Consider the following 25,074-nt stretch of genomic DNA (forward strand, 5'->3'; position numbering starts at 1 on the left):
AACAAAGGGGGAGAAAAAGATAATTTGCAAATGGGATAGATGCTGAAGGAAAGACACACAGAGATTGATGTGAGGGAGAATCACTGGATGAGGTGAGGGCTTAGATTCCAGATGGTCATGGAATCTTCTCTAAGGACACTATTTTGATTTGAGACTCAAAGGCTGAGAAGCAACCAGCTGTGGGAATATTGTTCCAAGCTGAGGAAACAGCCAGTGCAAAGGCCCTGAGGCAGGAAAGAGTTTAGTAGCTTCTGGGAAAAGAAATATTCTGTTGGAGGCGGAAAGTGGTAGGAGACAAGGTTGAAAAGGGTTAAAGTGGGGCCAGGTCAGATGGGGCTTTGTAGGGCTTGGCTTTTACCTCTAAAGTATGATGAGAAGCCATTGGCCGGTTTTATGCAGCTGAGTAAAGCAGTCTGCGTTATGTCTAAAAAGAAGGAAGGAGTGGTCAGCTGTGTGGAATGCTGCTGGTATGAGTAAGATGAGGGCCAAGAGACTCTCTCCGTGGATCTGGCTGCGTGGGGGTCGATGTGACCCCGTGAGAGCAGCTGTAGTAGAGGAGTGGGCAACAGCTGCGCTCCCTGGCTTTTGGTTTTAGAACATACAGTCTTTCCAAGGAACAGGCATTGTCATTTGAAGAGAACAATAATCTAATCACATTCCTTTTTTTTTTTTAAAGATTTTATTTATTTATTCATGAGAGACACAGGCAGAGGGAGAAGCAGGCTCCCCGTGGTGAGCCCGATGCAGGACTCGATCCCGGGGCCCTGGGACCATGACCAGATCTGGAGGCAAATGCTCAACCACTGAGCCACCCAGGTGCCCCTCCGATCACATTTCTTAACACTGCTTTGTCGGCCTTCAGGGAATTACTTGGTTTTATTCTCTCTTACTAAAAGACTTAGTGCAGTGGTCACAGTGATGGTGGTGGTGGTGACGTCACCCACCACTGTGTGGCCACCACCAGTCGCTTTGGTGATTTTCCAGTTGTGGGACAGCACCAGCCCCGCCACACGCAGCCCGTGAGCCACGGCAGGGCTCAGAGGGGTGGCCTCCGCCTCCTCCGTGCCCTGTTCTGATGGCTGACCTCTGTGTGGCCTTGCACTTCCAAAGTCCACCCATCTCCTTAACCTGGCCTGAACTTTTAAGCCCAAGAATGGCAGAAAATCCCTCAGAATAAATCCTTAAAGAGGCATTTGACAAAGCATATATAAACTTACACTTGGTGAAAAGTGACTGTAGAAAAAAGTATGTTCAGCACAGGCTTAAATTTACCGTGCTTTTTCTGCGGTCTCCCGCGGCACTTTGGAACCCTGACATTTTTCCTGACTGATCGTTCCCTTTGATTTTTTTTTTCCCTACACTGCTTTGATTTCGTAACACAAGAATAATATTTTTTCTGGACTAAGCTTCTTATAAGTGGTCTTACCCAGGGAATGGTTTAAAATGTAAAGATGATTCTATTTTTCTCTTAAGTACCAAGAAGTCCACACACATACAAACACGTTTAATAGCTTCAGACGAGATAGATGGACTCATTTTTAAAGGCATTTTGGAAATTTTTGCTCCTCTTAATGCCAGCCCCTTGTTCAGAGCCCCATCGTTTTAACGCTGTTGCAGGCACAGTGAGGAAGGCCCCCCCACCCCCCGCCTGTGACCTGCATGTTAGAGACCCTGTCCTGAGAGAGGCGGGCCTTGGCTCCTGACCAGTGGATTTGCCCTAATGTATTGTGTCTTCAGGATGGACTCAAAGGCAGATCCATCCCATTTTCAGAAAGGGAAGGTTTTTAACTCCCCCAAGTTAAATACCCATGTTTGGTGTGTTGGACAAAGCTCCAAAACGCTCGCACCTTTGTTCTTAGTGGCTGGCGGGATTGAGTCTGGTCATTAGCCGGGGTGCGGGGGTGGGGGGGAGGCACATTTTGCAGTCCATTCCTCCTGAGGAGGTGGGGGCCAGAAGAGGGCTCAAAGTGTGACATCAGGCATCGGGCACTGCCTTACTGTGACTTGTTTTTAATAGCTTAGGTGCTGGCTGGCAGGACCTTCCCGGGATCTTGCTCCTATCTACAAGAGCGTCCTTTGTGCTTAGGCCACTGATCTCTGGGGTCTAAGATGAGTTCTTCTCTGAAGGTCTATGCAAATGCCGAACCCACATGAAAGAAAATGATTGTCGGCCTTGTCTGAGAGTGCCCTCCTCCCACCTCCCCACGGCAGAGGACTCGCAAGGGCACAGTCGCCCTGAAGAGTCCACTCTTCTGCTTCTTTCGCCCACAGACCTCTCTCCAATCAGAACTGCAGGCACTCCAGCCAGGGCCTGCATTGTCTTGGGGTGATTCCAGGCAGTAGGTTTTCTGGGTCAGTGGGTATGAATGCTTTTAAATTGCCCTTCAGAAAGTTTTTAACTAATTTTACTTCCGTATCAGCAGACATTTGCTATGGTGCTGTTTTTACTCGTCCATCCATCCATCCATCCATTTATCTATTCATTCACTTACTGATCCAGCGCCAAGACTATATGCCAGGCACTGTGGACTCATACACAAATACTAATCAATGCCTGCCCTGGACGGGGCTCGGTGGATTTTCCCTGTCTCTGGGAAGAGAATTGAGGCTGTGTGTTTGGGCCCCTTGAGGACTGACGAGGATAAGCACTCATTTGTGTTGGGAGGAAGGGGATCCAGACCCGAAAGTGGGGTTCTCAGCCCTGGCTACACATTAGAATCACCTAAGGAGCTCTAGCAACTCCTGATGCCCAAGCAAACTGTGGAAGATTCTAATTTTATTGGTCTAGGTATGGCCTGGGTATCCAGATCTTTCAAAGCTCCCCATTCAAGTCTCCTATGCAGCCTGGGTTGATTGTCTCTCCACAATCCTTTATCCTGGGAAGTCTGGCCTAATGAAAACCCTCCATCAAGTCCCCACTGCCTCTGCTGTTGATCTTATACTTGTCACTTCAGATTTGATGGCAGCTATCATTCCCCTGCACATTTTGGCCACCATGGGCCATGGAAGACCAGCACGATGCCAGGCTTAAAATTGCTGAGAAGAAAAGCCACCTTCTTTTCATCTTATTTATTATCTATAGTTTAAGACACAATTCTCGGGCAGCCCCGGTGGCGCAGCGGTTTAGCACCGCCTGCAGCCCAGGGCGTGATCCTGGAGACCCCGGATCGAGTCCCGTGTCGGGCTCCCTTCATGGAGCCTGCTTCTCCCTCTGCCTGTGTCTCTGTCTCTCATTCTCTCTGTGTCTCTATGCATAAATAAATAAATAATCTTAAAAAAAGAAATATTAAAAAACACAATTCTCACCTTATTTATTTAGTCTTCCACAGTGAGGGTCCTTTGGCTCCCTATCATTTTTTTTTTAAGATTAAAAGTAATTTTTTTTTTGAGACAAAGTGCAGGAGCAGGGAGAGGGGCAGAAGGAGAGGGAGAAGCAGACTCCCCACTGAGCGGGGAGCCCGACACTGGGCTCCATCCCAGGACCCTGGGACCATGATCTGAACCAAAAGCAGACGCTTAACCAACTGAGCCGCCCAGGCCGCCTTCCCGGTCTTTATCATTGTCGTAACTACCAACTGCTATTGAGTGCTTACTGTGTGCCAGGAACTATTCTAAATGTCTCGCATGGTAGCTCTTACTCCTTCTGACAACCCTGCGGCATAGATACTGTTAGCATCCCCATGGCGTAGATGGGAACACTGAGGCATAGAGTGGTTAGGAAACTGGCTCCTGCCCCACAGCCGGTCCATGGGGGCATCTCCCTCCTGTTTGATCAAGTAGGGCTCCTCCTCTCTGCAAGTCAGAAGGGTTTGGATCTGTTGGGCCTCTGCCCTGTATTTTCTTTCCCGTGTGAGAAGTAGGGCCGCTGGGTGAGGGTACACCTGTGAGGTCTCCCAGCGGCCCCGACACTTTCACAACGGCGAGCAGCGACGTGGGACAGAGAGCTTAGCAAGGAGTCATCCCCTGGCTTCTCAGCCAACAGTTTGAGTCACTCCGGTTGCATCCACTGGACAGAGCTGTTTTGGTCTGGTGAGACACAGCTGAAGTAACTGGAAGCAGATGGTTCTTACCTGCGCCAAGCACTGCCATTAGCACTCTGCCGTCTGCATACTTTCAGAATTGTCCTCCCGGCGGAGAGAAGCCAGGGTGGGATTCAGAAACAGCCTGAATTCATCTCTTTGAAAATACGGAGACCTTCTCATCTGCTTATTCTCCCGGGGGAAGTCAGAGGCTCTCGGAAGTCAGTGATTGTGAGCTCTTGAGTCATCATTTCTGCCGTTGTAACGGAGCCCGGCGTGGGGACCCGAGATGGAAACAGCACGTGGGTCTGTTGCCATAGACGAGGCGCAGAGTGGAGCGGCTGAAATCTCCTCCTGGAAGGAAGGGATTAGCCGGTCAAAGTGGAAAACAGATTTGAGAAATCCATTTACCCTGAAGGTTTAGTAGGGAATGCAGGTCAGACTTACTGTAATGTCTTTAGTCACGGCTCTGTCTCCTGGTTTTATCTTGGACCGAGCTCAGACTTTCAAAAGAAGGAGGGGAGGGGGCGGTATGTGAGCCTTTAAACCCTGGCCTTCATATTTCCATCCACATGATTAAGAATAAGAACTCTTGTCATTTATCGAACTGAAGGGATGGCATTAAAATATGTGGAAAATTATTAATTTACGACTTGTCTATTTCTGTTATTTGTAGGTTATTAAGAAAACTTCTGGCTTCTGCTTCTATGATCATAGTAGCACCCAACTTAAATTTCAGAGAACATCACTAGCATATCCTTGATTTTTCTCTTGAGAATAAATATCCCCTATGGTAAAAAAAAAAAAAAAAAAGAAAGAACTTGGAAATAGTCACATGGATTTTGACATGGCCCCGGGCCATAAAAGAATGTCAGAATCCTAATTAGTCTTCAAATAATCTGTTTTGTGGCAAAGAACTTCTGCTTGGAAGAACACCATTTCAATATACTATTTGTCACCTCATTACCTGAAAGCCACTTGGAGGCATTTTGTGGAATTCAAACCATTTTAAGGCCCAGAGGGGCAGCACATCGTCATGGAAGATGCACACAGCCCTGAACAGAGAAGACTTAGAATTCTAACCGCAGTCTTGCCCCTGACTAGATGCCTGGCCTGAGGCAAGTCACCTTCTATGAACCTCTGTTTCCTCATCTGTAAAATGTGTTGCAATAGATAGTCTTTGTAAAATGAAAATTTGATGGCTGTGTATGATCTGGTCCCTTGCTTTTCTTTCCTACCACTCAAACTTACTCCCTCCCTCTTTTTAATGCAAGGGCATGCACGTGCACATGCGCACACACATACACACACACTCACAGGCGCACGCAGGTCTTCTTGGAACACTGGAAAGCGCCCGACTGTGGTGCCTCCTGTTCTTCGGGGCTTTACTCAACTGACTCTACCTCAGAGAGGTTTAACCCACTGGCTCTCCCTAAAGTAGTTTCTTCCCCACCTAGTTTCCCCTTGTCACTGGCCCTGATTTACTTTCTTGTTGGTGCTTAGCACCGTCAGAAAGGATAAGACACTGGGATGCTGGTGCAGGGGTAGATAGGTGAAGGAACTAACCGAATGCAGTAGAAAGTCCAACAGACCCACATGTTGAGTTGGGTGATGTCTTCGTGGGTATTTATTTTGTTTTAAATTGTCTAATCTTAAAAATAAAACACTTTTCCAGATAAAAATTTGTAAAAGGGGGAGCCATGCCTGGAATAGTGTCATGGACTGAAAAGTGTGATTATACCGATTCTGTGCACCTGAGATCCAGAAATTTTACAGTGAATGCTAACTCAGCTGGAGGGGACTCCCACTCCAGCTGAGAGATCAGCACAGATGACCGGAAAGACCTTTGGAGCCCAGACAAGATTCTAGGCGGAGCCCTGCCTGGGTATCAGGCCCTTTGTGTTTCACCAGCAGTGGGCGCCCCACCTCACTTCACAGGCAAGGAAACCACAGCTCCGAGAGCCTGAGTCCCTTTCTCCAGGCCACATAGTTCCGAAGGGGCAGAGCGAGGATGTGGGGCAGGCCTGCTTCACGAGCACACGCCTGTGTCAGCACACCAGAAAGCCTCCCGGGGCCGTTTGAGGGCTGAACACAGGGAATGGGAGCGTTGCCGCAGCCTCTTACTAGGGAAATAGAAGAGTCCTCTCCACTGTGCAAAATAGGAGATCTTTGCCCTTAAGGAACTTCCAGTTTCTGCTCCAGCGGGGATTTTTCTGCCCCCCACCCCAGAGAGCCACGGAGGGAAATCTCAGTAGCAGCATCTTGAAGCCTCTCCCACAGGGCCCCTCAATTGGGCAGCAGTGTTGTCCAGAGACCAACACGTTTTGGCTTTTGCCTGCCTTAATGCTCCCTCCCCTTTCCCAAACACAAAAATATTGGCATTTCCTGGAAAGTGGTTTTGGCCCAAAGCCTGATAGCTATCCCACACTCTTAAGCCAGTTTTCCTTGGGGCCTCTGTTCTTTTATTTCATTGAGCATTTGTTTGGGAGCTGTCGTTGCTGCCTCCTTTGTTCATACCTGAGGTAAAGGGCCCCTGGCAGGTGCCCTGGGCAGCGCCCGCGGCCCCCTCCCCACCAGCCCGCCTCCGCTCCAGCTCTGCTCCCTCCACCCCACTCAGAGTTGGTCGAAACTCACAGTGCACATGCACACTACCATTCTGGGTGGTGGTTTTCCCTTTTTGCAGTTCGATAGTATTTTCAGTGGGCTTTTCCCCCTTAAATCACGGCTAATTAATATAAAATCAAATGAGTCTTAAGTGGTCAGATGATTCAGTTTTGAGAATTTGGTGTACCTGGGTAACCACTGTCTGAAAGAGGCTGTAAAACATTCCTATCACCCCAGAAAAGTCTTCCTCCCTCCCTCCTCCCCAGAGCAAGCACTATCTGAGTTCTAGCATAGGTTTTTGGGGCCTGTTTTTGGATATTGTGTCAATGAGATCTTGCAGCATGTACACTTTGGTATCTGGCTTCTTTCACTCCACACGGTGTTTCTGAGACTCGCTGTTGCGTGTGGCAGGAGCTCACTGCTTTTCACTGCTGAGTAGAGGTCCACTGTGTGGGTGTTGTGCAGTGTGTTTATCCATTTATCTGTCGACAGACTTTTGAGTTTCCAGTTCGTGCCTCTTATGCCCAGACATCTGTGTGCAACTCTTCTTGTGAATATATGTTTTCATGTCTTCGGGGAGGATCCCTAAGAGTGAAATTGCTGAGCCAGAGGGTGGACAGTTGTTTAACTTCATTGGAAACTGCCAGACGGTTCTCCAAAGTGACTGTGCCATTCAGCCAGCAGTGTATACGAGCGGTCCAGTTGCTCCATAGCCTCACCAGCTTTCGGTGTTAGCCTTTTATTTTAGTTGTTCTAATGGATGTGGTATGATCCCTTAGCTTTTTGTTTTAAAGGACAGTTTTAAGAATTTTCAAGCATGTCAGTCAATTCCAGCTCAGACACTGAAAGGATCCTGTGAGAGGGGAAGCCAAGTGTTACTATGGACAGGAGGTTTCTGCTCATCATCCCTGTACCTGTACCCCAGGCTCCGGCCCTGAGGGCATTGTCTACGGGCTGCCACAGGGCAAGCTGAAGGCCAGAGCCCTGGAGAGGCAAGGCAGGGCGGGAGAAGGGGGCAGGCAAGAGAGCCAGAGTGGAGAAGGGAGGGGCTCCTGCACCGAGAGCTCAGAACCACACTGTGACAGCCTAGGACCAGCCTCTGGGCAAACTGTGCTCTACGCATGTGTGGGCACACACCGCTGGTGAGAAAGTAACGTGTAAGTAGGCAGCAGGCACAGACCGGTTCGTAAGCCTGTTCTAGGGAGTCCTAGCCGGCTGTCTTTTCTGCTCCGGTGACCACACACGCCTTGAAAGCTCCACGCGATGCAGATATGACAGTATTTCCAAGGCAGAATTTTGGCAAGACGACTGGAAATCCTCCAAAACCAGTCGCCAGGCGCGGGGCCAGCTTGGTGGCAAGCATCAGAACCATGCCGGGGTGCTGGCTATGGGCGTGCCTGGCTTCTCCGACCCTATGCACACAAGGTAGGGAACACCTCTAAAATGTTGTAGCTAATCCAGATACCTCGAATGTCACTATTTTACCCATTTCTTACAGTCCTCATGCTAATTAGCAAGCTACCCATTTTACCACCTGTGAATTCCAATGTTCCCTGTGCTCTGTAGACGAGCCTCAAGTATTGGCGGAGATGGAGAGATAACCAGAACTCCGGTAGCACTCTGGGAATGGGTCTCGCTGATTAGAACTCTAGCTGACCTACATCCTCCTTGCCACTCCCCCCCCCCCAAGGTGGGTGGGCTTGATGACAACGCCAGTTGACCGGGTTAGGGTTTCACCTGAGTCTTGGACAGGAAATGTCCCACTGTAGGTACTGGTGCCTCTTCTGTGTAGAAAATATTGTGATCAGTTCTCTCCAAAGTGGCAAAGTCTTTAGACAGACCGGTATTTTGGAGAAGAACCCAGAAAGAGGTCAGTAGTGTTGAACACAAGGCAAGAGCTTGGTAGCAGTGAAACTTCAGTGGCCTGCGGGGGAGGCTACCATTGAGTGGGCAGTCTTTGCCTAGAAAATCAATTATGAAGGGCATGAAGGGAAAGCTGGCCCAGACCCTCGAGCCATAGATGATGGGTTCCCTTAAAGGAAAACCCACAGCCACAGGGACCTTTCCAATAAAGAATCTGGTGTGACTGGGGAAATGGCAGAAATCCCAGGACTTCCTGCTCCACAAACCAACAAAACATTCAAGGGTACAAAGAGAGAAGGGGTGTTGGAGCGCTGGCAGTTTCCTCTGGCCACCTGCCAGGTACACCAGCTTCCCAGGTCTCTTGGCCTGTGTGGTGCCAGGGCCCTGCTGCTTCTCCCTCCCGCACCCACACCAACTCACGCAGGCTAGGGCCACCTGTGGAGCTGCTGGGAGGAAGGCTGCCGAAAGGCCTGTTCCTCTTGCTCTGTGATGGCAGTTACAACCTCCTGCTCTCTCTCAACCCTGCCAGCTCTGTGAATGCCTATTAAATGGGCTCTTTCAGTGGATATTTATGCAGGAGCCGAGCAAAAAACTGTCCTGAGCCTACGTTAATAAATTGATTCAAGTCAGAAAGAACAGCCAAAGGCGTCTGTGCTTTTAGTGTAGGAAAGTTAGCACGGGGAAGCTCAGGATTGTGCTCTGAGCATTTGGGCTACTCTTGCAGTTCCGGTTTTCAGCTTGTGGGGCTTCAAGGTGCTCTAAGGCTGCAAGCCAGTCTGCCCCTAACGCTCACTGTGCAGCGCGGGGCCCAGGAAGCATTGACTATGTCAATTAAAGTAACGCTAGCCGCCGTTTCACAGAAGTCGGAAGTGTGTCACGGCTCCAACACAATATAAGTTTATTATTTTCGTCTACAAGACCCCCCAAATGGATGTTCCCGATGGCAGGTGGCCTTCCTCCAAACTATGAGGCAGGCATGCAGGCCCTTCTGTCTTGTGGCTCCACTATCTCCAACAGGTAGCCTCCAAGAGGTCCCTGCGCATCGAGCCGAGGTACGAAGGAAGAGATTGGAGCATCGCGAGTGGAAGGTTTGTAGGAGCCAGCCCTGGAAGTGGCGCACATCACCCCCCACGTTCTGTCAGGTAGAACTCGGGCACACGGCCACCCCTACCTGCAAGGGAGGCTGGGAAATGTAGCCCAAGCAGAACTAGGTGTGGTGAACAGCTGGCCAGTCAGCCACAGATGGACGATATTCCTGGGAAGGATGGGAATGAATCCCTGCCTGGGATGCATGCTTGTCCAGAGGTGTAGGAAGGAAGTTTTGGGTCACAAAAGAGATGGGAGGGCAGCCCGGGGGGCTCAGCGGTTTAGCGCCGCCTTCAGCCCAGGGCGTGATCCTGGAGACCCGGGATCGAGTCCCACGTCGGGCTCCCTGCGTGGAGCCCGCTTCTCCCTCTGCCTGTGTCTCTACACCCCCCCCCCCGGGTGTCTCTCATGAATAAATAAATAAAAATCTTAAAAAAAAAACAAAAGAGATGGGAGCTCCCATGTCCTTTGGGGGCCAGCAACGGCAGGCTACAGTGGTATTGGTGGAGGGAGGAGCTCAGGCCTGGGACTGTCCCAGGTGCAGAAGCAGGCCAAGGAATTCTAGGCTCCGGCCAGAGGTGAGAAGACACTGGCCCCATCTGCCCCTACCCATGATGCCAGGAACCTCTGCCCTCTCTTTTCCTAACCTCCCCCCCAGACCTGCCTTCTCTGTACTAAGTGTTGTTCACGTTCTGGAAAGCTCTGGCCCTCCTTCCCATCAAAATAGTCATTCCCTGGGGATTCACAGCTCAGTTCCTGGAAGGAAAAAAAAAACTCAATGAACCAATTCACACCAAGGTGATACTGATCTGCTGGGGTTTCTGAGACACTGAGATGAGCAAGTGACCATCAAATACCTGGCAGGGTGCCTGGCACATAAGTAAACACTCAGTAAATAGTTTATTAGTATCATGTTGTGAGCCTGTGTGTACGGGGCGGAGGCAGGGGGAGAGAGAGAGGGAGAGGCAGAGAGACAGAGACAGAGAGGGAGGTAGCAAAGCCCTGCAAATTCATCTACTTTCTCTTTTCCTTCCAACCTAATGGTCTCCCTACTGAATCATGGCGTTCTGTTCGTCTGGACCTGTGAGGACGTCACAACTGTGTCGGTTCTGTTGGCAGTCCTTTGGGGACATAAGGCCGCTTCTCACACCTCGTGGAGGAGCCAGATACCCTCTCAAGTTCACAGCGCCCGGTCTCTCCGTCAGGCCCTCACCAGCCCTGGGCTCCAGCCCTGGCCAGGCCCCACCCCCCTTTCTCTTGTACCTTTCCTCCTGCACTTCTGGAACACCCCCACTCCATTCCACTATCTTCTGTGTTGAAATCTGGAGCGTGTGGCAAGGCACAGTTCACACGGCGCCTCCAGCACTAGAGGTTTGATGACCAGAATAAGTGAGGACAAAGTAGACTCCACGTGAATGTGAATTCTGGTTTCAGAGTTACAAGGACAACAGGTGGCCCCATTCCTGCTCACCTGCTGTGTGGCCTGTGTGTGTGTGTGTGTGTGTGTGTGTGTGAGAACACATGCATTCCAAAAGAACTCTTCCCTGTAAGAAAATAGGAAATAACACCTATAATCTTCATTGCCAACTAGCCAGATGTTACACAGCAGCTTTTTCCTCCCCTTATCCTAACCTTGCATTGTTTATGCTCTATTAGTTGCAATTACAATATTTGCTTTCAGATAAATATAGCGAATTTCTAGAACTCCAAAAGGCTCGCCAACCCTAAGATTCTGAACTGTGGTGTTCTGCTCTAAGAGCTCACCTCCAGGCAGAGGGATGCTTCTGACCCAGCAGAATGCCAGCAAGAAGGCTCCCTGTTTAAAAGATGAGCATCCTCCACCCTCTTCTTCCTGCATTGTCTGTGGACTTCTCAGGTCGAGGCTGCTATTATTTTTATTTTTAGGCGGGATGCAGCTGATGAAGTGGCGTTTGTTTATTTATTGGTTTTCGGCCCCCAAGTTGGAACACGAGATCGCCAGAAGAGAAACTCCCTCTGTGACTCATTGCAGGAACATCTAGCATTCCAGCCAGCATAAATATGATTAAAACAACTTTCCCGAGAGCCCCGGTTATATTCTAACAAAGGAACACATTAGCCAAGCTGACCATCTCTGGACCATTTTGCTTCTGGGAAGAGAGCTGTCTGGGGCCTTTTTATGTGCTAGGCTCTTTATGAGACCTGGAAGCACACTTCTCATGAGCTGATTCCTCTGTGGCTTGGAGATTGTCATCATAACACAGGGCCTTCTTCGCGGAGTCATTGAAAGTGTCACCCATTGGAGAGACACCTGGCCATAGTGACCTGAATTGGTGACATTTGGGTCTTCACATAATAAGCACTTCCCAGGGCATGGCTGGTGTAGCAGACATGGTTTGTCCCCTGCCCCCATGTCCCCTCAGATCAGCTTCTGTTCCCTGAAGGCTGCTTACTACAAATAGCTGTGACTGTTCTTGAGGACCTTTTACCCCCTCAGGATTGCACTAGGCCACCTGCCCGGCTAGTTCAAGGGGCCAGAGACTTAACACATCATTCAGGAGCAGCCTTTGACCTGTGATGGTTGGGGTTTGGTAAATAGACACCCCAAATTGGAAGCATGTGTTCTATACCACCTCCCAGAATCCCCCAGTGGAATCGAGCCCTAGTTACCCACTATGGCAACTTAGTTGACAAATTGGCTTCCTTCTTTTCCATGTCTCCTTGCTTCACTCCTCTACGGGTATTTTCTGAGATCTTCTCCCAAATAAACTACTTCCAGGCAAATCAGCCTGTTCATGGAGCAGCACAAACTCCGATAACTAGCCGGTTGGGTTCACGAAAACTCAACAGCCCTCCCCACACCGTCACCATCACCATTGGTGATAGAAAGTTGACACTGGCTAGGGCCTTGCAGTAGCGTGTTGTACGTGGCATGTAGCCCTTGAGAGCTCCTGACTTCTGTATGGAAACTTGGTAAGACAGAAACCAGAGTTTCAAGGGGTAGCCAGTTCTTCAGCAGGGCCCTGGACTAAGACATAATGGCAACTTTGGACGCTGCCAAAATCTCGGTATCCGGGAAGCACATATTCCTGAGGTTCCAGCGAGTGAACAATACGTGTTTGCAGACTGAGTCTATAAAGAAATGAATAATTGACTCACATTCACTTCCTCTCTTAGTTCTGAGTACTTAGAGGTAGAGGGCACATCCTACCCCCTTTTTGAACTTCAGATGCCTTTTAGTGGAGCCAGCAACCTTGGTCATAGTTGTAGGTTCCTGTTTCTACGGAGAGATTTCAAGATCAGAAGACCCCTTCCCATGATTGGTATCTGAAACCCCTAGATTAGAGTTTTATTTCTTTGTCCGTAACTTTGTCCACTGATTGGATTATCCTTACTATACCAATAAAGGAAACATAATCCTTGAACCTAGCAGTGAGAATGACTTTATCGGCCTCTTTCTGGAAAACCCAGTTTTGATGGAGGAACCCAAATCTGACTGACTGCCCAAGGAGCGGTGAGGGGTAGAAAAAAGAAGATCAGGTGTCAAAAGAAGATAAATCTATGTTTGTTTTTTTCTAGAGCCGACAGCCCAGCCGAGTCACAAGTGAATGTGCTTGGCGGCTTTAGAAGCTTGGGACAAGGTTGTCCCAAAGTTGGGTCACCTTTCTTCTGTACCTTTAGCGCTGGTGAACAGTTTCTTACCTTTCCACATCCTCATCCTATTGAGAAGCTCCAGCACCACCTCTCCCTCCACCGCGCTGCGCAGCGACTGAGCTGTGGCTCCTGGTGTCCCTTCATGTCCAGACGAGTGGCACTCAGTTGGTGGTCTTCTCCTGGCTTCCCTCGTCTCTCTCTTGGTGTCTCCTCTCCTGCAGCCGAGCGACCGTCCTCTCGTTTGGACCTACACCTCCTTTGAATCAGTCTCTCCCCTTCTTTCCTTCAGTTCTCGCCCGTTGATCTCAGAAAACCCCTCTACTTTCTCTGTCCCTCTTGTCCTTACCCTCTTCCTCTGCTCCTCCACCCCTACTTTGTTTTTGTTCCTCTGGCGAGTGAGGAAATGACCCGAATGCAGTCGATAAGCTGGGAGGAGAGCCACGTGGGCCCTTGTGCCAAGGAGAAAGAAGCCTGTAGGACCTAAAGTGAAATGATGCTTCGTAGCCAATCAGCAGTAAATGCTCCTGAGTCCATATTCAAGATGCAGAAGGCTCTGGCCACCGCCTCTTTCCCTCCCAGCCTATCAGCCTGAATGACGACTAGATTTTTGTATTTTGTCGTTTTGCCATTGCCTTTCATTTCCAGTAGCGCCACAGTGTTGCTTTCTGTTTTCACTGCACCTGTTCAGTATTTCAGCTACAGTGGGGGCTAAGTGAATTTTTATGGAGACCTCACCGTCAGGTGTTAACATTAATTCTATGTCAGATGCCTTCCCAGGCCCTTGCAGCTGATTTAAAAATAAACCTTCGAACAGACAGGGTTTTAACTTGGGAGCTTAATGTACAAACCCAATGGGACCATTTGTAATGCTATTTAAGATGCTCAGAGGAAATATGAGCCGTGGATCTGACCATGATGACAGTAACACTGGTGACAAGGTGACAGTGAGGATGATGATGACAGCTTTGACTATGAGAATGATGATGAAGATGGGGTCAATGATGCTGACGATGGTGGTGGTGATGGCCATGCTTTGTGGCGTACTTTCCATGTGCCAAGCACGGTGCCAAGTACTCTACACGGACTGTTTCCTTCAGTCATTACAACCACCGCAGGTCTGTAATCCCCATTTTGCAGAGAGGGAAATTGAAGTTTTGAACTAACTTGCCCAGGCCACACAGCTCGCAAAGCTAGGCAGAGCTGCAATTGGAACCTAGGCCTGTCTGAGTTCAATACTTGTGCTTCTGACCAGTCTCCTGGGAGACCCAGCACCCAGGGTGAGGCTGGTACTTTTTCTATGCCGATAGTTGGTGAGGGGCTCACATGCATTAGGAGAAGGGAAAATCTGAACTCCAGTCCCTTGACTTCTACAAATCTACACCCCTTCCTTCCAGTGACCCCTCAAAGGGTCTATTTCTGGCACACTAGTCTCTGGAAAATGTCCTGCTAATGACACGGGATTATAAACAGTCCTTTTCCCAGAACAAAAATTTAACCTTTGTATCTCAATCTAATTAGAAGTATTTTCTCTTCCAGAGGCAGGTTTTTCCCCCTCTTTGTTCCGTAGCTAAGAGGTTTCTTCATTGCCAAAAAAAAAAAAAAAAAAAAAATCTCCAAACACCATAGCTTTTTAAGATGACAGCTGCTGGCCCAAGACCTTAGAAGTGACCTGTGCTCCTGGATGAGCTGGCCGCTCCAACAGCACCTGAGCATGTGTGGGGTTCTTTGTGTCCAGCTGAAGGTTGTGTGACCTCGACCAAATGCAGGGACACACACTCACTGACTCTCACAGTTCACTGTCCAGGTGGTGTCCCCTGCCACCAACAGCACTTCTTCAGGACTTTTCTCCTCGTGATTGTGAGGTTCCCCAAGACTTGAGGAGGGCACTTCTGGCCTTGTAGTTTCTGGAAAATCAACATTTCTTCTCTACTTTAGAGAGGTCCTTGCCTTAACATCTCTTCCCACTGCTGTCTCGGGACTGGCGTTCTTCCTGTAGAGACTTCCTCCCTTCCCTCTGCAGGAAATGTGGTCCTTGAGAGAGCCCCGATAGAAGCAGATAACCCTGGGAGAACACCGATTGGTGAATACTTTGGGAATAGAGCACGAGAGAAGGTGACAAGGCTGGGGAGAAAACAGTACCAAGGTAGAGAAATAGGAAATACATGCCCAGCACGTGGGAGGTGCTCAGATAGGTTTTGTGAGCATCCATAAATGAATGGAGGGGAACTTAGTTCCTAGCCTAGCCCTCGCCCAGTCCTGCATGGCCCAGGGGCTGCCATCTGCCCCTGTGGGCAGCCTATAATTGGGAGTCTGGAACGAGATGGTAAATGCAAAGTCCTCTGACACTCTCCACCTGGGCAAGAAAGGAGGCCGGACACCCCGTGCCCTGCCTGGCCAGTCCCCCAGATCCCTCCTGTGCTCTAGGGGAACCCAGCAAAGGCCATCGACAGGAGACCGGGCCTGTGAGCTGTGGGCTCTAGTCGTGCAGTTTTCCCTGTGATCTTCAGATCTGTCCAGCTTTAGTATTTCCCTTTTCAACTGACTGTTTACCTGGCGATGCCCAGCCTTAACCTGAGACCCTGCCGAGAGCACAGAGTAGGTGTGTTTGGCACAGCGCAGGTTCTTTGCCAGTGCTGTGATGTCTTCAGCCCGCAGACGCTGCCTCACTGTGGGCAACTGAGTCCTGGGAGAGACAAAGCACACTGGGACTGAAGCTGAGAAAAGCTTCCTACCTTCCCCCTTCCCTTCAGTCTTCGCTTCTTCCCTGGCCTGGTTTACAGGTGAACTGGAGGGACGCCTGGGTGGCTCAGTCAGCTAAGCATCCGACTCTTGATTTCGGCTCAGGTCATGGTCTCTGAGTCGTGGGATTGAGCTCCTGAGAGGGGAGTCTGCTTCTCACCTCCCCCCCCCCCGCCCCTCCTCTTGCTTGCACGCTCACACACTCCCTCAATAAATAAATAAATCTTTAAAAAAAGATAAACTGGAACTTCACCATTCATGGTCCCTCCCCACAGGCTGCACCCCGCATCCCCCCCCCCCCGGAGGCTTTGCAGTTGGGAGGATGGGGAGTGAGTCTTCTCAGTAGTCCTGGGAGTGGCCCAGAAAGACCTACCCCCACTCCTTTGTGCACTTCCCTTCTTTCCACTTCTCCTTCACACTTCCCCATCTCCCATGGCCCTGCAGCAATTCCCAGGAGGCCAAGTTTGACTCCTTCCTAGCAGACACCACTCATTCACAGGAGGCCCGAGTAAACTTTCCTCCCCACTGTGAGAGCAGGGCAGTATGCCATGTCATAATAGAGGAAACTGAGTCCCAGGGACATAAAATGACTTCCCCACAGTCATGAAAAGCTCTGTGTCTTCTTTTTTTAAAGATTTTTATTTATTCATGAGAGAGAGAGAGAGGCAGAGACACAGGCAGAGGGAGAAGCAGACTCCACGCAAGGAGCCTGATGTGGGACTTGATCTGGGGACTCCAGGACCACGCCCTGAGCCAAAGGCAGATGCTTAACCACTGAGCCACTGAGCCACCCTTCTTTTTTTTTTTTTTTTAAGATTGTATTTGAGAGAGAGAGAGAGGACAAGCCGGGGGTAAGGGGCAGAGGGAGAGGAAGAAGCAGACTCCTCCCTAAACAGAGAGACCAATGCGGGGCTTGATCCTGGGATGCCAAGATCATGACCCGAGCTGAAGGCAGACGGATGCTTAACCAGCTGAGCCGCCCAGATACCCCGTGTGTCTGTGTCTTGAATCTCATCTGTTCTATTTCAATCACTTGTCTATTAGGTTTCATGGACTCAGGAGTTTATTCCATCTTTTTATTTAGCTCCTTACCCATCAAACGATACTTGACATTTTGATGGTTGAATCAGACCATCCCACGGACTTCGGTGTTCAGTGCTGGTTATGTTGGAGAGGTAGCAAGGGACCTCTTTGACTCAAGTGAACTTTGAAACCAAAGCAGTGGGTGAAGGGCTGTGCTTTTGGAAGAGCACAGATATGGGAGTAGGTGCGCTCTACAACCTCTGAGCCTCACTCATCCTCTGAACCTCAGCTTCCTGCTTGGCACAATGGAGAGGTGAACTGGGCCAGTGACCCCAAGACTTGTTCAGGCAGGGGGACCTGGAAGTTTCACTGGGCCTCGATAACATCATCATCTCTCCTGCTGAGTTGTAATATTTTCATTCTTGCGCTCCTATCAGAAAAAAAATTGCACACTTCCCCAACACACACACACACACACACAATTATATGTCTTCCTGTATTTTTTATTACATATGATATAAAATAGGGAAATGGGAATAAAAAGGATGAGAGGGCAAAATGAGCATAAATGAGCTTTATGGTGACCTCCCCTTGTTCCCAGGAAGACCTCGGAGTCCTCTGGTGTCCATAATGCTCGGGGCCCTGCTCGCTCCTCCTGACTCACCACCTCTACCATGTTTCACCAGCATCACATCAGAGCTGAGAAATGCAGTCTGTACCCTGCAGAACTGCCCAGGGCCACACTGGCCATCTCACTGAAGGAGAGACTCAGTCCTGAACCACGAGGCCACCACGGTTTCCATAAATGGGGTAACGTGTCGGGGAACTCATTTCCAAAGCTCACCTGGATGGTCGTATTTCTTTTGGAGGGCTGTGTCTGTCTCTGGATATAAAAGGCAGTCAGCTGTAAGGCAGGCAACTATTTTGTGTATTCTCCGTATTTTCACTAATTTGGGAATGCATTCATGGGGTAATTATGTTCACAGCACCAGCAGAATGGCTCTGTGCTGGTGTTTAAAGCTCAGAAAACGGAATCACTGGGGCAAGTAAGTAACAATTATTACACCCTGTGGGGAGAGCAAAACCATGTTTTACCCAGCTGGAATGACTTCTTAGATACCGAGTGCAGATCGGCTCCTGACTGATGAAATCATCCACGTTGTATTAAAGGACAAAGATGCATTGCTCACGTGACTCCCCGTAAGTGGCAGGTGATTTTTATACAGAATTAAGGCAATCATCCAGGGTGTAGTCAAAGTACTGGATAAAAGCAGAAAATCGACTCAGGGGGCGCCTGGGTGGCTCAGCGGTTGAGCACCTGCCTTGGGCCCAGGGCGTGATCCTGGGGTCCCGGGATTGAGTCCCACGTCGGGCTCCCTGCATGGAGCCTGCTTCTCCCTCTGCCTGTGTCTCTGTCTCTGTCTGTGTCTCTCATGAATAAATAAATAAAATCTTTTTTAAAAACCCAGAAAATCGGGCAGCCCGGGTGGCTCAGCGGTTTAGCGCCGCCTTCAGTCCAGGGCATGATCCTGGAGACCCAGGTTCAAGTCCCATATCAGGCTCCCAGCATGGAGCCTGCTTCTCCCTCTGCCTGTGTCTCTGCCCCCTTCTCTCTCTCTGTGTCTCCATGAATAAATAAATAAATAAATCTTAAAAAAATAAATTGTATATAAAAAAAACGGAAAATCGACTCAGAATAGAGGGTGCTCGGCGAGGCAGGATTCTTAGCAGAGGTCTCTGCGAAGTCAGATGTGTCACCTTTTCCCAGGGGCAGAGGAACTCAGGGAGATGCCGTGAGAGCTGGGGAGAAGTTGAGGGAGCTTGGGCAGATGCTTTTATTCTTTTCTGTGAAGCATGAATCCAGATCAGTCACTCAGAAGGTTGGCCGGCGGCTGCCTCGTCCTCTGGCCTTTAGCTTAAGAGTTCCCAACCTGGCTGCACATTAGAATCACCTAGGGAAACTTGTAAAACCCCAGTGCCCCAGTTGTGCCCCGGACTGATTAAATCAGAGTCTGGGGGGAGGGAGAGACCCAGACATCAGTAGTTTTTAAAAGCTCCCAAGAGATTCTAATGTGCAGCCAAGTTTGAGAACCAGTGCTAAGCCAGAACTTGTCAGACTTCAACGGAACGTGTGTGCACACAAACCCCCGGGGGGCAGCCTGTTAAGGTGCAGATTCTGATTCAGGAGGCCTGGGGGGGGGGGGGCCCAAGAGCCTGCATTTGTAGCAAGCTCCCAGGAGATGCTTCTGCAGCTGCTTCAAGGACCCCACTGTGAGCAACGAGGACAGAGACGATCCAATTTTGACCCCAAATAATTGACAGCTGCCTACAGGCTCCCTACAAATCAAAGCTCTCACAGTTAGAAAACATGTATCTTCAGACAATTATCAAGGTATATTTTTGAAATGAATGTTTTAGAGGAAGAAGTTGATCCGGATAGAAAAATCTCATTGGGGCTTGTTTCGGCGGGAGAGGAGAGCGGGTCACATCTGCCTGCTGTTGGGGCCGAAGGGGGGCTGTTCAGGAGCAGGGCCTGGGGGCAGTCGGCCCAGCCAGCTCAGGGGCACTAAGATCACTTCCCCTGAGGCTGGGCTGGCCCTCCGGGGCCGCAGACGGTGTCCCTGGCTGGGGTTGCCCCCCTGGAATAAGCTCTGCTCCCCAGAGCCTGGGCCCGGCCAGAGAGTGCTTGCTGGGGGGCACTGAGCTCTGCAGCCCAGGGCCCTGCGATCATCTTGGTAGCTGTCTGTGGTGAAAATGCTCTAACCTCACAAAATAACAGTACGCCCTCCCTGGAAGACGATCTGGGCCTCCGAGAGGGCCTCCTGGCACGCTCCGGGGCTTTTTCCAAATTCCCTGCTCAGAGAGCCCACTGTACGCGAGTTGGTCTTGGGGACTCAGTTGGGGCAGGGTGGAGTAGAGCTGGTGCAGCAGGCTCCTCAGGGGGCTTCACTGGGGCCCTGGCAGAGGGCATCGGGGTGAGGGGATTGGGATGTCTGGGAGTGTGATTGTGTGTGTGAGAGAGGGAGGGAGGGACAGGGAGAGAGGGAGACGGAGACACTGACTTAGTGATAAATGCCCATAATGAGGAAATAGAAGGACTCTAGGACCTGGAGGCTAGTCTCAATTATCTGAGTGTTTGAGTGTTTTTTGCTTTTTATATTAAGCCATAAACGAATCCTCATTATAAAAATGTCAGTCTGTAAGGAGGCCCGGAGGGTGACGCGAGTGCTCTGTGCAGCCGTCTGGAAGCAGGAAGCCTGGGAGGCAGGCATGGCTGGCAGCTGCACCTGGTGGGGCGCACATGGGGGGTGGGTCCCTAACTGGCTGCCCCGGAGAAGGCCCCAGGTCGGCTTCCTCCCGCATGGACCTCCGGCTGACGCAAACAGCACACAGGCAGCGTCACTTTGGCTTTCTTTCCCCGGGGGTGCCAGATGAACCCCGGGACCCGGGGTGGATCTGCTCTTCCCTCTGCTTGTGCTCTCTATCTCTCTTTCAAGTAAATAAATAAAATCTTAAAAAAAAAGTACCTAAGTCATCAGCTTATTATGTAAATGAGTTAATACATGTAAACTGCTTAGAAAAACAGCTGGCATGTAGCTATTGTTACCATTTCATTCTCCGAGGCTTGCTGCTGGCTGCTGAAGGTGGGTAGCTGTCCTGTGACCCCCCATGGTGCCCACGGGGCCTGACCCTTTGCTTTTGTCACAGGGAGAGCACGGTGACTTTTATAATAACTGGCCTTGGGCCAGTTTTGGTCAGACTTTCTGGGTCGCGGTGTCCTCATCTGTAAAAAGAGTCAGGAAGAGTCTGGAGATGTGAGCCTGAATGCCCCTGCCAGCCTGGCCATGCCACGGTTCTATAAATGGTGAGCCTGCAACCAGAGGCTGGGCAGGAGGAACCGGACTCAGGAAGGCCTAGACGCGCAGTCATGCACCCCTTCCCTCAGAAAGTGTTTCCTGGGCACCTACTATTCACCAGATACAGAGAGAAAGATGAGGCAGTCCCTCGCTCCTGAAGAAACGAGTGACTAGGCAATCCCAGTATGAGGCGGGGGCTCAGGGCCAGACAAGCGCAAGTTGGGGTGCCATAGGAGCTCAGTGAGGTGGAGGTGAGATCTCAGAGGCTGAGACCCCAAACTCTGACAGATGAGCAGGAGTTGGCTGGGTGGGTGAGGGCAGGGGCCCAAGAGGCCTCCAGGCTGAGGCACAGATCCTAGGGGGAGCCTGCCTCTGGTATACTCAGGTGATAGCTAAGTGAGGGGTTCAGATAACAATTCTGTGACCCCACAGGTCTCTGAACCTGACTATTGCTCCAGACAGCCTCTCCTCACCTCATTTGTCCTGGGCCCTGAGGCCTTTCCCCAGACTCTCCATCTGGGGGGCGTGTGGCCTCTAATAGAGTAGACCCCAACCTTCCAGGTCCAGCAGCTGCCCAGGGGCCAAGAGATTGAGTGACCCACAGGTCCCAACTCCCCACTTCCCATGTGGCCACACTGTATTGGCCGATCCCTGGCCATCCCCCCACCTCCCCCCCCCCACCCCTGGCCCATGATGGTGTAGGCAGGACAGATGGATGACCTCATTTAAACCCATTTGCAAAAGATGTTCTGAAAAACCTGGACAAAATATTCCGTCATCTCTGAAGACATCATGCCCCTCCACTTGAACGTCAGTTGGTGGCTCCTGTGATTCCTCATGATTTGAAGAGGTCCCTAGCACACCCGCCTCCCCATGCTACCCAGCAGGGAGGACACCTTCTCTCCTGTCAGCTTGCTTCTCACTTATCCTGGGGTCGGGAGGCTAGAGACTAGCCCTTTGAACCCTCATCTTATGAGCTGGTTGTCACTCACAGAGCATCGCCAGGGCTCCCAGCAGCTGACCCAGTGGTGGGGCACCCACCGGCGGGATGAACGACTGGTGAAGAGGAGCAGAGAGAAAGACTAGAGACTTTCTGGGAGGCAGGAGGGTGCATGCCGAAGGCAGGGCTACTGTGTGTTTTGCCAGTGTAGCCAAATACAAGCCTCATCTCCCCAGCCCAGTGGCTCTCTAGGGAAGGAACTGGGGTCTGGGGGTGCTCACAGGGCCTACTTTGGCTGAGTAATCAGGCAGGCCCAAAGGTGTCATGTGGAAGGAGGTGAAGCGAGGTTAGGCCCATGCTTCCTTTCCCCTTTGCCCCAGCCCTGCTTCCAGAGATTTGAGTCCCCAGCAGGAGATCTCAGCACCTCCCTGTAACTCCTAGGTTCTGAGATGCCCTCCCGCCCACATGGCATCTGTCCCAGGAAGGCTGAGGCGTAGAGGATGCTGGCCTTCTTGCCCTCCAGTAACATGGCTTTGGGCTGCATTCCCCAAAGATGGGAACTCTGGTGACTCTTCAGCTCCTTCCCCTGAGCGGGACACAGGAGGGCCCTGGTGGACAAAAGAGAATAAGCAAATAGTTCAGTGATTTTCTGGAAAGGACCTGGCCACCACTTTGAGGAAATCTTAGGCTCGAGTGCTGTATTTACACAGCTCTGCAGGCACATGCACTTGAGGTTGAAAGCTCTAGAGGACTGTCCTTGCCAAGAAACCCAATACATGAAAGAGTGTGGCCCTCACAGCTCCCACTGGGAGAAGAAGCCGGGGATCTAATCCCAGCCTTATTGTCCCTTATGGTCATCATCTAACATTCCTAGGGAATCAGTTTCCTCATCAGTAAAATGGGCATCATTCTAGGACCCCTCTCATAGTGTTCTGAGGATTAAATGAAGTAATGCATGGGAAGTTCTCAGCATTCTTGGCAGAGACCTAGCACGGCACGTATCAAATGCCCAGTGAGTTTTGGCTCCAGCCATCTGTGAAAGGAGCAGGGGCCTTCTGTCCTGGCAAGGTCCCCTCCTCACATTCTGAACAGGAAGGTTCTGGGGGAGTAGGGGCCTAGAACTGGGGCTAGGTGGGGAGAGGAGTGAGGTTTCATGGGAAGAGGTGAGCGCCACCACCCGAACTGAAGATGTGTGCCAGGAGCAGGGGGAAGAAGCATTGAGAAGTCGGCTTTCTCTGTGTGGGAGGGGACAGGGGTGCATGAAGGAGACAGAGATGGAGGGAGGCCGTCTCGTTGGGAAGGGCAGGTAGGTGCAGCTGTTACAGGAAAGCAGCCTTACAGCTGGGTAATCCTAAACTCACAGGAAGCCGGAAGATGGCACAGAGCATGTCTTGACCTCTCCCAGTGAGTTGCCTCAAAGGCCACCAGAAGCCACCTCAGATGGGTGGCCATGGGTGTCTTCTCTCACTGCTGCCGTCCTCGCCCTCACCGGCCCCATCCCAGCTTCCCTGTAACCTTTTCCCACCCCTCCCTGGGAGTTCGAGTCACTGTCTCCTGCCTCCTTGATGCCTTCTCTCTCGTGCCAGCAGATCTCTCGCTCAGAGACATGCGCCCCACTGGCCTCTGATGTGTGCTAAAGCAGGAACCTTGTGGGACTGGCTCCTGCCGGCATCCCCAGCCCCCAGCAAAGCGCTGGTGTGCAGTAGGCATTGAGCACATGGAGTGGTTGCACGAGTGAATGAATGCGTGCATGCGTGCATCCGGGAATGGGGGAGCCAGTGGTGCGTTGGAGGCATGATACTTTGTGGTCTAAACAGGCCCCTTCGGTTGGGGGCAAGCCCCCTCAGCTTCCCCGGGGTGGGCTGCCTCCCTACCCTGCCCTAAAGGTATCATCGGCCAGCCCGCTGGGTCACCTCCTGGTTTCCAGAGGACCCCCTGCGTCTAGGGAGTCAGGCTCCGGAGCCCTCCCTCAGAGGCACCAGGGCTCGCTCTGCCGAGGGGCGTCCCCCACAAAGTTGTTTACAAGGCATCCTTCCCGGGGCCCTCGCCTCCTCCTGCTTCAGAGAAATTCCTTGTTCTGTGCACTTGACACATTTTGATGGTCTGGAAATACCACACAGTTGTTCATTTGTTAACACGGCCTTTCCGTAGTGAGGCCTACTGCGTTTCTTTGCACCCTCGCGGGCTGCTGGGCTGCCTCTCCTCCTCGTGGTGGAGGTTGTGTCGGTATTTGGGGGTGACCAGAGGAGGACGCGAGGTGACCCCGGGACTAGAGTCCAGACGGCTCCAACAGGTGAGGTCAAGAATCTGAGTTGCCCAAGGCCTGCCTGGCGAGCCTGAGGATTATTGAATTATTATTGAGCCCAGCCAGACTCCAGGGCTGCACAGATCCCCGAGTTAGACATGGTGCCTGCCTTCTCCATGGCAACCAGGCTAAATATGGACGCGTTTCCATGGAGAGCCATCTCGCAGTTGCAGCCCTGCTTCCTCCAGGCAGCACCCGCACTGCGTTCCTTCGGCCTCTCAGGAGGCGGCCAGAGGTGCCCGCGATGTTTGTTTCTAGCAAGTCTTCCATCTCCCCGGCCCTAGAACAGCAGCACCCCCCGCTTGACCAGCTAGAAGTTAGGAGAGGTCCCGGGTCACAGACATGAGCTGACTGCGGAAAGCGCCCCTGGGCCCGATGAGCACTCATGCCCTTGTCCCACGTCCACGTCCACCGGCTCCGCGGAGTGGCTTCTCCGTTATGGGAGGGACAGGGGATCGCACCCGTCGGAGGGAGTCCGTGACACAGCTGCCACGATCCCTGTGGAAATGCACCGCCGTCCCTTTCCTCAAGCCTCCTCGGGAGGAAGCATTGCTACAAAGAGTCTTTAAGATGCTTTCCGTAAGCCGGGTGGCCCTCTTCGGTTCTCTTAGAACGTTCTAACGTGACAGGATTTTATTTTGTTCTCGAAGTGAAGTAAGTCTTCGCTGCCCATTTGCGTGTGGACGAGTCAAATCTGCACACATCTTGACCGTCCAGTAGAGCACCGTGGGACGGAACTTTGTGTTTGGCGAAAGCTAAACATATAAGCCGAGTATTAGGCTTAAAAATACTCTGTTTAACCTCTCTTGGCTGTTTAGTCATTACATCATCTGTGTTTATAGCTTAATCGTCTGTTAAATTGGGCCTCTCCGCGCACAGCTGATCATTTGGGTGTGTTTGTATATATTAGGAAATATCTATAACATGTATGTATACAGAGAGAGATGGGTGTGCTCCCCGGTTCACTAAGATACGGAAACTTTTAAGAGACTCGGAGAGAGCGAG

At 51.0% G+C, this 25,074-nt stretch overlaps 1 protein-coding gene across 12 annotated transcripts in view; it reads left to right on the forward strand.

The window, feature by feature from the left end:
• The window catches only part of RAI2 (retinoic acid induced 2), a 388,350-nt gene that overhangs the window by 361,237 nt on the left and 2,039 nt on the right, over positions 1-25,074 (forward strand). The window lies entirely within an intron of this gene.

Source organism: Canis aureus, chromosome X (genome assembly GCF_053574225.1).
Source record: "Canis aureus isolate CA01 chromosome X, VMU_Caureus_v.1.0, whole genome shotgun sequence".
Classification (NCBI taxonomy): domain Eukaryota; kingdom Metazoa; phylum Chordata; class Mammalia; order Carnivora; family Canidae; genus Canis; species Canis aureus.